This window comes from Vulpes lagopus, chromosome 16 (genome assembly GCF_018345385.1).
Source record: "Vulpes lagopus strain Blue_001 chromosome 16, ASM1834538v1, whole genome shotgun sequence".
Lineage (NCBI taxonomy): Eukaryota > Metazoa > Chordata > Mammalia > Carnivora > Canidae > Vulpes > Vulpes lagopus.
The window spans coordinates 29,846,225-29,858,887 of NC_054839.1; the positions used below are offsets into that span (position 1 = coordinate 29,846,225).

The 12,663-nt window shown below is 36.8% G+C and overlaps 1 non-coding gene across 1 annotated transcript; it reads right to left on the bottom strand.

Annotated features, from left to right (window-relative positions):
• Window positions 1-2,247: 2,247 nt before the first annotated feature.
• Window positions 2,248-2,354, bottom strand: LOC121477207. Its single transcript, XR_005984137.1, has one exon. It is a non-coding gene; the product is annotated as a U6 spliceosomal RNA (small nuclear RNA).
• Window positions 2,355-12,663: the final 10,309 nt, after the last annotated feature.

A 12,663-nucleotide genomic window follows, 5' to 3' on the forward strand; every position in this document is an offset into this window, starting at 1 on the left:
GAGAGAGAGAGAGAGGCAGAGACACAGGCAGAGGGAGAAACAGGCTCCATGCAGGGAACCTGACCCCGGGCCGAAGGCGGTGCTAAACCGCTGAGCCACCAGGGATGCCCGGATAAGACTCTTCTATCATCAGCAGACCACATTGAGTCTTTGTAGAGGAAGTGAGAATAACCAATTTCATAGCATGGAATTTCTTTCTGAAGCACAGAACTCTTTTTCACAAATGTGTTCCTAATTCCTGTGAATAAACTATTTTCCAATGGCTATGATCAGTGACTAGTCAGGTCCAAAAAAGAAAGAAAGTGTTTTATAGCTTCATCAAGTTCTTTACTGAGTCACCATCTTCTCAACTGCCCACATAAGAGAGGACTTTCCCCCAGAAAGTGAGTTAGTCTCATGAAAACTGCTAACCATATGAGGTGACCTCAAGCAGAGACCTGAGCACATACTAGGCAGTAGCTCACGAATGGATGAATAAATGGAGCTAGATACATTATCTGGGAGAGTTTGGACCACCAGTTAAAATAATATGTAAAGACTTCATTACTTCAATGTTGGTTTATTTATTTATTTATTTATTTATTTATTTATTTAATTTTTATTTATTTATGATAGTCACAGAGAGAGAGAGAGAGAGAGGCAGAGACACAGGTGGAGGAAGAAGCAGGCTCCATGCACCGGGAGCCCGATGTGGGATTCGATCCCGGGTCTCCAGGATCGCGCCCTGGGCCAAAGGCAGGCGCCAAACCGCTGCGCCACCCAGGGATCCCAATGTTGGTTTATTTAAAACAAAATGTAATTCAAGGCTATTTCTATGCTGTTCTTAAAAAAGAGAAGGATAAACAAACTTAGGTAATTGAAATGTATTGTTTTGGTTTTTTGAGTTTCAAATTAGGGAGATTTTAGTGCAAATGGCATACATTGCTCTTAGTCTCTGGCTTTCATAGTTCTAGGAAAGCTGATTCTCTGATTCCGATTTTCATTTGATCCACTGATTCTATCTCTACCATCCTCAGACAACTTGCACAACTCCCTAGCCTTTCTTCATTTTGTGAAAATTTAATATTTATAGACTGTAATTTTAGCCTCCATTATTTTCTTAACAGCCAGAAATGGCATTTAGCTCAATCATCCTTTGCTCAGAAGGAGGCTTAATGTAAATTCCTTATTTTTTCAGATACTTAGGCAATTCTTATATCTCATGCCTGTCCTTGATTCAGAAGTCTATGTTCATTCCCTAGGGCTACAAACATTTTAAATTTCTGTAGAAATTTGACTTTACTCTGGATGGCCCTATAGATAAAGAAGGCTAGATTTTCACTCTTTCAAAGACATGACTTCCTTTACCTGGGGTCAGGTGGAGACCCCCAAATTGTTGCAAACATAATTTTTCTTCTTCCTCCTGACCTCATGTGGCTGACTTGGCCCTCATTGTTTCTATTAATAAAGCTATCTCTCGTCACTTACTTACAGGCACACTGTCATAGCAACCCTGGTGTTAGTCCTATTAACCTACCACCCAAGGCAACTCCTCTTGCAGAAAAGATCTACAATGCCTGAGGGAAAGCATCTTGTGGCAAAAGCAGCTGCAGTCCCAGCCCTCCAGTCATGGTGCTCCAAGCTGCTGCCTCCTTACCCTCAGCGATGGATCCATCCATCATTCCAAAGCACCTGATTGTAAATGTGAGCCCAACTAAAGGAGTAACAGTTTTGCCTATAAGTTTTTTTCAACATGTGTGATGTGAAGGAGCATTAGTTTAGCAGTGACTCCTTGTGACAAAGTGTTTGTGTGTGTGTGTGTGTGGGGGGGAGGCTCTCCAATTGCCAATTTTGCTAGTATCATTCCCAGCCCATACAGATGTTATAAGACTTTGTAGGTTTTTAATCTTTTTGTGATATCAGTGAAATAATGGCAATGCATTAAGACTTGGAGTTACTTCCTAGGAATCTTGTTGAAATTAGTATTGCATTATAATTTGTGGCTAGGGACGCCTGGGTGGCTCAGTGGTTGAGGCTCTGCCTTTGGCTCAAGGCATGATCCTGGGATCCTGGATCGAGTCCCACATCAGGTTCCTTGCATAGAGCCTGCTTCTCCCTCTGCGTAGGTCTCTGTCTGTGCCTCTCTCTCTCGTTCTGTGTCTATCTTTACATGGTATATGTAGAGTTTATAGCCCCACTTGGCACATTGTAAAATCTCATTTTAAAAACTCAATGAATGTTAGTTTCTTTAGCTGTTATTAAGCCATTAAAAATATGGAATGCTTCACAAATACACATATCATCCTTGTTCGGGGGCCATGCTTATCTCTTCTGTATCGCTCCAATTTTAGCACTTGTGCTGCCGAAGCAAGCATTCTTTGAACCAGCCAACACGCTGACTTGGAGATCTTGAAGAATTGTTTGAGTGGCCCATAAGAAAAAAAATTAAACCAGTGACAACAACATCATATTCAATAGCAATAAATAATTGCACTGATAATCAAACCACACTTTTGATGGTGGTGACAAGAACCAAGTCACCATGGTTGCTTTTCAGGTTTATTTTAGATGTAAATACAAGTACTAGGGATTCCTTGTTAAAGCCACGTGGCTTTGCTGGAAGAAAAAAAGATAGGTATCTTGATGGTCTAGTGTTGGCTATATGTTTTCTTAATGTGAAATGAATGTTTGAGCTTCTTATACTAATATGAGTCTGCCATGTTCTAAATTTATTACTCCAAATCAGTGGTGTTCGTATCATTACTAGTGTGCTTGCTGCTCAGCACTGAAATGCGTTCATTAGCTGCAAATGACAGAATTGCAGTATACTACAGTTTAATTTTTAAAGTCTTAAAAATTTTTTGTCAGCCTGCCTGTTCTTCCTCTGGAACAGGATAATGAGATAATAGTTATGTGAGGAGTGGATGAAGATTTCACAGCACTGAGGTAATCGTCCTGTAGCCATGCCATGGTTTTTGCTCATTTTCAATTTGGTTATATTCACAATGTTGTGAAGACATCATATGTTTTCCTAGTGTAATAAGGATATGTTTAGACAGCTTCTATCAATAAGGTGACCTAATTGTAATGTTAGAATTTATCAAATTTATTCCAAACCTATCATCACAATGAAATGTCTGCTCTTTTAGCCATCACACCTTTTGATTATATTATTTCTACTTTTTTTTTTAATCCAAAAAGCTAAGCTTCAGCTATAGAACTGCTTTGTTATAAAAATGGCGAGAGGCTGTGGTCATAACTAGTCATTGCTATTTGCATATTATTCAGTCTTTTCTTTATCTACTGGACAAATATGCCTCATTAACATGCATTAATGCCTGATTTCTCTTCTGCTAAATAAATGATACAAATCTGTAGCATTCCTCACCCTCCATAAGAAAAATAAGCTTATCTGTAGGAGGAAGTAAAAGCAATTATTTGGATAATGTAAGCCCATCCTTCTCAAATTTTCTTGTCTAACATAGTAGTTCTCAGTTGGGGATGGTTTTGTTTCCATAGATCATTTGGCAATGTCTGGAGATGTCAGTGACTGTTGAGACTGAGGTTGGGGGTGGGGTGTTACTGGCGTCTAGTGGGTGGACACCAGGAAAATGGCCAAGCATCCCACAAGGCACAGGACAGCCTACACAGCAAAAAATTACCATGAACTAGTCCAAAATGTTAACAGTGCTGAGTTTGAGAAACCCTGGTCTAAAATATCCCAGTGTCTCAGTTATTGCATCAAAGCCAGGGCTTAGATTTTGAAATATTCAATCACGCTTACTAACTCTCCACCTTCTTTTACCCACAAAGAGCTGGACATACTTTTTAAGGCATCTTGCTCAAATATATTGATGTGTTGAGGGTTTTTTTAAAAGAGGATGATCCAAATGAAAGAAATGTCTGTATGCTCTTCCTTTAAAGTGAGTTTTTAATTATGAGAATGCAGCTGAAGACTTGAAACCTTATTTTTATAAAGCTTCTTTTCATTAAAAAATAATCTACAGAATTCTTTATTTTAGGGCTTTTCTTAAAGTCAGCGAGGCCAGGCAAATACGGAAAATAAAATCTATTTCCTTTTTCTTTCAAAGTGCAATGCTTCTACCTCTTTAAACAAATGCACGCTCTGTAAAGACTGACAATTGAATCCTTTTATCTGATCTCTGAGTATTAGATCACTCGAAATTTAAGAAAATGCAAGTAACACTGACTCTTAGAAAAAACAGCCTATATCATAGAAAAACGCACACACAGAGATACAAATCAACAAAGAAACAAAACACCCTCAACCCAGGCCTTTTAGGAAAAGTAGCCATATATTTATGGGAGGGGTGTGTAAAAGCACTTTAGTGAAGAGAACCAGTGATCGCAATGCATCAAAGTTAAGCGGTAGCGAGGTTATCACTCCGTGAAAAATCACATAAACATTTCACATATAAAATATTATTCATCAGGGCAAAACCCTCTAAGGGGTTGAGAGATAGCAAAGGTGTCATGAAATCTTTTTTTTTTTTTTTTTTTTTTTGAGAAAAGATATATTTCACAACTGAGATGGAATCTGTGGCCATGGAGTAGGTAAGAGAGGAGTATAATTGAGAAGAAAATTAGCAAACCTTAAATATCTGTCTCTGCAATATCATTACCCATAAACTTGCCCTTTTTCCACCCTCTTTTCCCCAAAGACTGATGTCCCATATCTGAACTGAGGGAGATGTGTGCTTTCTAACAGCTAAATCAACAAGGTTTCACATGAGTAGTGCTGTGCGGTGTGGTTGACTGATTTCATGAAAAACTAATCATGTATTCGTCATTGAGATCAAACACTTCCCAAGTAATTATCATCCAAGCCCAATCTGATAGGACCTGAAAAAGTGGCACTGCTGATATAATCAGAGGCTGAGCAGAAGAGTTCTCTCAGCTTTTGTAAACCTTGGGTTGGAAAGTGCAAAACGGAAATTGTATTTTATAATTAAGAAAGGGAAAGTTGGCAGGCTGCAATCAATTATTTCAATCAATCATAACAATTTTAGTTTGCCTAGATATTTACTAGAGCACATATTTAAAAATTGACTTTTCATATGTGGTCTTTGACACATTTTCTTTAAATGTGAAAAAAAATGTGAAGATATTTTTTAATTCAAATACAAGCCCTTTGTGTACCCACTACAAAATAGCGTCCTATCACATCTCTGGTTTCCTTAGTTTGAGCTGTGGTATTATTCTTTTTGAAAAAGAGCTATTATTATATTGAATTGTGTGTCATTACAAAATGATTGCTTTCAGAAAATCTTATTTTGGCTTCATGTCTGTGATTATAAATTTAGATGAAGACAAACAATGTAGAACATTTAAATGCTTTACAAAGTACTTCCACACATATCACCATGAATGCTTCTTATGTGTCTGGTAATACGTTAAGTGCTTTCCATGTGTTATTTCATTTAATCTTCAGACAGCTTAATGAAAGAGATCAAGTTATAACCCCACTTACCAGTGAGGAAACCAAGTCATGGGGAGGCCGTATCTTGCTCAAGGTCACAAATAACAAGTGACAAAGCTGGAATATGACTCTAGCCCAGTGATTTTCAGACTAGAGCAGGCTCCCTTGATCATAATTCAGACTAGAGCAGGCCTCCCTCATAGTATTTGATTGTAGGGTGACAGTATTTTAAAAAGAACTTTCTATATGCCAGAGGTTGATCTATGCACTTTATATATGGCTGTGGGACCTTTCTGAAGCTCAGGTTTTTAATTTGTGAAATGGTGATAATAATCTCTATTTTCAGAGTTATGAAAATGGAGCTAATGTAGGTCAAGGCTCTACCACTGTACCCACAGAGTGGGGAACTTTGTTAATTGACTTGTCGTGCATCCAACAGCCAGCAAACAAAGGGTCTGATTTACAAGTGGGCTGGATGCCAGATACAAGCCTGAGAGGTTGGCAGAAGTGCTGCCATAATTATTGCCACAATTACAAACCTCAGGTAATACGCTCTTTCTAATAGATCATGCCAGCTTCTGGAAATATATGCACAACTCAAAGTTTAACAAATTAAATCACATGCTTTGTTTCATAATACAACTAAATGACTTTTGCATGTCTAAATAGTCACATTCTGCAATTTCTTAAATGTGTAACTGCTGCACATATTTATCCATATTTTACAAGTTTCTATTCATTGTTCAAGATGAAATGAATTTCCTTAACATAGAGAGCTTACTTTATTATCCGCTTTTTTCATTTATCATTACAGAACATGAACCAAACTCTACTTCATATAACCAAGTTGATTATGCAATTCCTTTATCAAATTTAGCAGCATGAATTAAACATCTACTAAGTACCAGACACATAGAAGGTATCTCATATATTTCTTACAAAATTGGGTCGTGTAGAATTGAGAGTTCTTTCTGATAATCAAACCCATAGGAGCAGAGAGTAGAATGGTAATTACCAGGGGTTGGGGGAGAGGGAAATGGAGAGATGTTGCTCCGAGAGTTCAAAGTTTCAGTTATGCAAGATGAGTAAGTTCTGGGGATTGAATATACAGTATGGTGACTGTAGTTAACAGTACTGGATTGTATACTTGAAATTTGCTAGAGTGTGCTCACTACACACACACACACACACACATACACACACACACAAAAGATAACTGTGAAGTGATGGATGTATTGATTAACTTGTTTGTGACAATTATCTCATGATGTATATACACATCAAAACATCAAGTTATATACCTTAAGTATATACAACTTTGTCAATAATATCTCAATAAAGGAGGGGGGATTAATTCTCTTCATCAAAGTGAAGTTCTATTCATTTAGATGAGATAAAAAATAAGCCTAGTGAGAAGGCTGTTTTTCCAGTGGAGACAAATATTTCCTTCATGCTTCACTTGTTCCTAATCTGTTAGTGAGAGAAAATAACTTATTCATAAATCTTTGAAGAATCACCATTGGCAAATGGAAATGTGGATTTACTCATACAGTTCCTTAAACTTTAAACTGGGCTTCTGGAGAATGACGTCAGTTCCACACATTTCACTGAGGTATCCTTTTAACCAATGGTTATTTTTGTCTCTTTACAAAACAAACCACTAATAATGGAGAAAGTCATTCATTCATTGCATCACCGTCAATGGCTCACATCCACGCAGCTCAAAAAGGAAACTGATTTCTTTGTTAGACTGGCAAATATTCTTCCTTTTGCAGGTAGGATTTATACACCTGCTTCATGGGTTAGGGCCTTAGCTGATTTTTAGGTGATTAGGAAAGTTTTTCCTTAGGCTGTATTATATAAGTATGCCTAGAAGTGTATTCATATGGCTCAAGGCAACACTGGTGTTGATGAATTTGATTTTGATACACATATTTAATGCAGGGCAATAATGTTAATGTATTATTAGCAAGATCACCACTTAGAATAACACCCCTCAAATATTTCTGAGCATAAAATTATTGAAACTAATAGGTTCAAATAATTTCAATTGCCATTGCAGAGTGTTTATTTTAAAGTGCCATTTTTCATTTTCATTTTGATTTTCAAGTAAGCCTTTAAAATTCCAATTTTCCCCAGCTTTTGTTGTGGACATTTATTTATGGGTTTCAAAATATCTGAAAACAATTCACACCTTATTGATGGGCTAAGCATTATCATCACTTAATAGATGTGATTGTTACGTGATAGATCAGTACATCTACTGAGTAGCAGTAGCTGGTTTTACCCACACACATTCATTCTATCTAACCACTTGTTTGATTCTCAAATAATTTGCATTGCTATCATGATAATGAACATAGGGAACCTGAAAGAAACACCGAATATGTTTGTGACTCAGAAACTTCAAGAAAACTAATTGTGAGCAAAGGCCCCCTTGAAGAATAGTTTCAGAGGCATATATGTGGAAGAGTAACTTTATCTAAATTGTCCAAATGTCTGGCCTTGAAATAACAGAATTGTATATTTATTAACATTTGAAGATATCTATAAAAAGGAAATAACGTGTTAGATGAGAAATTTTGTGGCCAGTTTATACTAGAGCCATTGCACAGTGAAAGCACTAGAACTCGGGTGAGAAAATGACTCAGGACATCGATGCTGTTTCTGTCTGACGTACAAAAGAAGAAAAGCCAGTGGGTTTAAAAGCATTTGTAAAAATAATTCCACGAACCATTTCCTTTTGGTTGGGCTCTGGGATATGGCACAGATTTTGTGTAACTTTTCACCGTAGTGTTATTCTTTTCCATTCATCTAAGAACTGACACTTTTCTTAGTTAATGCAACACTCACCAACCTGTGAAGATAAAAAAGGTTGTTAGAACTTTCATTCCCGTTGCATTAAGAGATTGTGCGCTGAAGTATATTCACCAAGAGGAACAATGTGCAAATCTCTCCAGGCTGAGCGTTCTGGGTGGAACTTGCAGTATTTATGCTTGTGTACATATGGCTTTGCGAGTATCTCGTCTGTTTAATTCTTTTGAATTACAACACAAGGCTTTGACTTCTTCCAATTTACTTTCTAGCATTAATTATTACTATTTTTTGCTCAGAATCATTTAACACTCTAGCTCTGGTTATGGTAGAGTAGCTGTGTTTTCTCCGTGATGCTCCCAAGTGCTCCCTTTCATTACAGACATCTGCATAACTGAAAACACAAGAGATTGGTCCCAGGCTGTGGGGACCAACTACAAGTAAAAAAAAGACAAACATTAAGAGGAGATTTAAAATCCTCATATGTCAGAAGAAGTAGAAGTAGTAGATTATGCTCTGGGGTATGAAAAAAGCACTCCTAGAAACAGAAATGACAAAAAAAAAGGGAGTAGGGGCAAGGAGAATCTTGTGGATATTGCTAAACTGGGAGAACCCCTAATGCAAAATATAAACAACAGAACAGGTTTGGATTATAAACAACATGCATATAAAAAAAGAGGAAAGGTGTAGGACTGCTGAGCCAAAATAGTAAAAACACTGGAGTCAGCCATAAGAGAGACATTAGAAATATTGAGGAGGCGGGGTGCAAAAAAGGCAAAATGCAGTAGGCAAGGACAAGCAGAAGCATCACACTGCTTTCAGTTCATCCCCTTTGAATCTCTAAGCCAGGACCCCACCAAATAACACAAAAATATAGCTAGAGGTTTCTGCCTTGATCTTGAAGTACTTTTTGCTTTATCAATTAATTAATTAAGACCTTATTATTTTTGGCCTTTTCCTAAAAATGAATTATTAAGATCTCATTATAAAATAAAATATAGGAAAAGTTAGGCAAAAACAAATTTCTTCTAGCAAGTGGTGACTGGATTTTTAGCCAGTGACTTTTCTTTTTCTTTTTTTTTTTTTTTTGCCAGTGACTTTTCAATCTAATTATCTGATGACATTTTAGTTGAAACTCTATGGAGATTTTTACTTTTCATGGATGCCAGTCAAGGATATTCAGATCCCCCCATTTATGGGATAAATAAGATTCAGCCCAGGTAAAATAGGATGTGAGGATACTTTAAAGCTTATCCACATTGGCTTTGCAGAACTCAGGGGGGTGCTTTTTCATGCAAAGAACTTGAGTAACATCATTTCTGTCCACTGGGGCTTCCTTACTCATTTATTTACACCTTTTAAAACTGCATCTTAATTTAAGAGCTGTCATTACAAATTGGAAAACAAGATGACTAAATCAACTCATCAACACATGTTGCCAGACCCAGTAGAATATTTGAAGGCCTATGTAAAAGAAATAAAAACAGGGAAGTCTACAAGACACTACGAAGTGTTCATTATTCTTTGGAGCTGTTGGAAAGCAAATCTATATACATCACACATATTAAGGTAAAAAACCACCTGCATTGTAGTCAGTACTCACCAGAGTAAAGCTGAATAGTCTTAACTGAATTGCTTTTGCATTTGATTCTAGCCCTGACTTGCCAAAATACAAACCAAGAAAAGACAACTTCCCCTGTACTATCACCACCAATATGTATATATATATTTCCCCTTCTTTATAGCAGTAGGTATAAGTAACTTAGGGAGGACTTATTGATAAAAACAGAACGTTGTCTCTGTAGAAGTAAGGACCTCTGGTTCCTACAGGTTTCATATTAACCTCAGTAGGCACAGCCCTTAGATGACAATTTTTTTGTCAAGTTAACCTCAGTTGAGAACCTTTGACATTTTTAGATCAGCTGCACACAAAATCATGATCTTTCACTGATGTGCATAAATATCATCTGTGACTAAGAGATACAGAAATGACTTGGATTAGTTTGCCCAATACTGGGTCCTAGTGAGAGCTGATGTTTGAACTTTACATTTTAGGGAAAGTGACATTCAGACTTGGACAAGACTAAGTAGAACATTCCCTTTCATTGTCAGCTTTTCCCTCTTATTCCATTTCTGTAGGGGGCAGAAAGTGCTAGTTTTCAAGAATGCATTTTGTGGGGCGCTGAAATTTCATTTTTATTAAGATTTTATACAGCTCTTGGTATCTGCAATATGTTTTACTATCATCTATTGATAATTGTTTAATAAAATAATGATACAAAGGCTTCTTAACTAGAGTCACTCTGCTTGCCAAATAATCATTACTGAAGAGATGGCATATGAAACAGAAATTGCATCGAGTTCTTTAATACTTATGTGGGCCAAAAAATGCTCCATCTTCAAAATAACAGTAGTTTATTTTATGACCATTTCAAACAAGTTCAGGATCTGAACAGGAAGACAGAATGCTGCCTATTGATAATTTAAAAAAATCAAATTGATAATTGATCATGGTCCAGTTTTTTCTTCCAGGCTGCAAATTAAACCCAAACCCCCTTTGTACATCATCAGGATAAAAAGGTTTTGCACAGCAAAGGAAAAAGTCAAGAAAACTAAGAGGCAACCTATGGAATGGGAGAAGATATTTGCAAATGTCTTATCAGATAATGGGCTAGTATCCAAAATCTGTAAAGAACTTATGAAACTCAACACTCAAAACACAAAAAATCCAATCAAGAAATGGGCAGAAGATGTGAACAGACATTACTCCAAAGAAGACATATGAATGGCCAACAAACACATGAAAAAATGCTAAACATCACTCAGGATCAGGGAATGACAAATCAAACCACAATGAGATATCACTTCACACTGGTCAGAATGGCTAAAATTAACAACTCAGGAAACAACAGGTGTTGTCAAGAATGTGGAGAAAGGGGAACCCTCTTACACTATTGATGGGAATGCAAGCTGGTACAGTTATTCTGGAACACAGTATGGAGGTTCCTCAGATAGTTAAAAATAAAGCTTCTGCATGATCCAGCAATTGTATTATTAGGTATTTAGCCAAAGAATACAAACGCAGTGATTTCCAGGGGCACATGCACCCCAATGTTTATAGCAGCAATGTCCACAGTAGCCAAACTCTGGAAAGAACCCAGAAGTCCATCGATAGATGAATGAATGAATAAGAGGTGGTATATGTATACAACAGAATATTACTCAGCCATCAAAAAGAGTTAAATATTGTTTGCAATGATGTGGAGAAGCTAGAGGGGTTTATGCTAAGTGAAATGAGTCATTCAGAGGAAGACAGATATGATTTCACTCATATGTGGAATTTAAGAAGCAAAACAGATGAACATAGGGGAAGGGAGGGAAAAATAAGACAAAAACAGAGAGAGATAAGTGATAAGACTCTTAACTATAGATACAGACTAAGGGTTGTTGAAGGGAAGGTTGGTGGGGGGATAGGGTAACTGGGTGATGAGCATTAAGGAGGCCACTTGATGTAATGAGCATTGGGTGTTACATGCAACTGATGAATCCCTAAATTCTCCCTCTGAAACTAATAGTATACTATATGTTAATTACATCAAATTAAAATACCCCCCCCCCCATGAAATCTCCTTTGTATTATTCTTCATATTATTTAAGTTGAACACAATTGTGGGGTACCATAGTCCATATGTTATCCTTTGCATTTTATTTTTTTATTTTTTTATTTTTTTCCTTTGCATTTTAAATAGCTATATAGATACATCTTAAAAATATGATCATATTAGTTTTTTCTGAAATTACTTTTATGCATTTTGCAGATAGAAAAACTGAGACCAGTTGATGAGATCCTGTACTCCCTAGTCATTCAGGTATTAAGAAAGAGAGGCTAAAACTATCATTCCCTGGATGCCATTTCATAAGTTAATAAACATGGTTTGTCCCTATGCAAAGGGAATGGATTGGTTGTCCTAATGACAATACAATCACAAATTTGCCTTTAAAAAAAAAAAAAAGGTTGACTTCTGTGTTTTATCAACTTGATTTGCATGTCTAGAGAATAGGAAAGATTTACACAGAAAGTAAGTATAACAGGGCAGGCTAAAAGAATCTAGATATTTTTCTATGAATATACAGAATGGGACAAAGGACTACAATTTCCTGATTATTGTCAGAGTCTGGATGAGAGGGCTCCTTCTCTGCCATAGGCAGGTTGGCCTTGTATGTATGCATGAACTAGGACATTAAGACACCTATGTCATCTCCCACTTTTCCTTTTCCACTTTCTATCTTTGAAATTCAAGTACTGGTCTTGCTCTAGGAGTCAGAGGTATTTGATACAGTGGATAGCCTGGCTCTGCCCTGCCCATTAGAGAAATGGGAGGTACTTCAAGTTCTCCATATATGCCTTCACCAAGCTCTTCCCATCATGC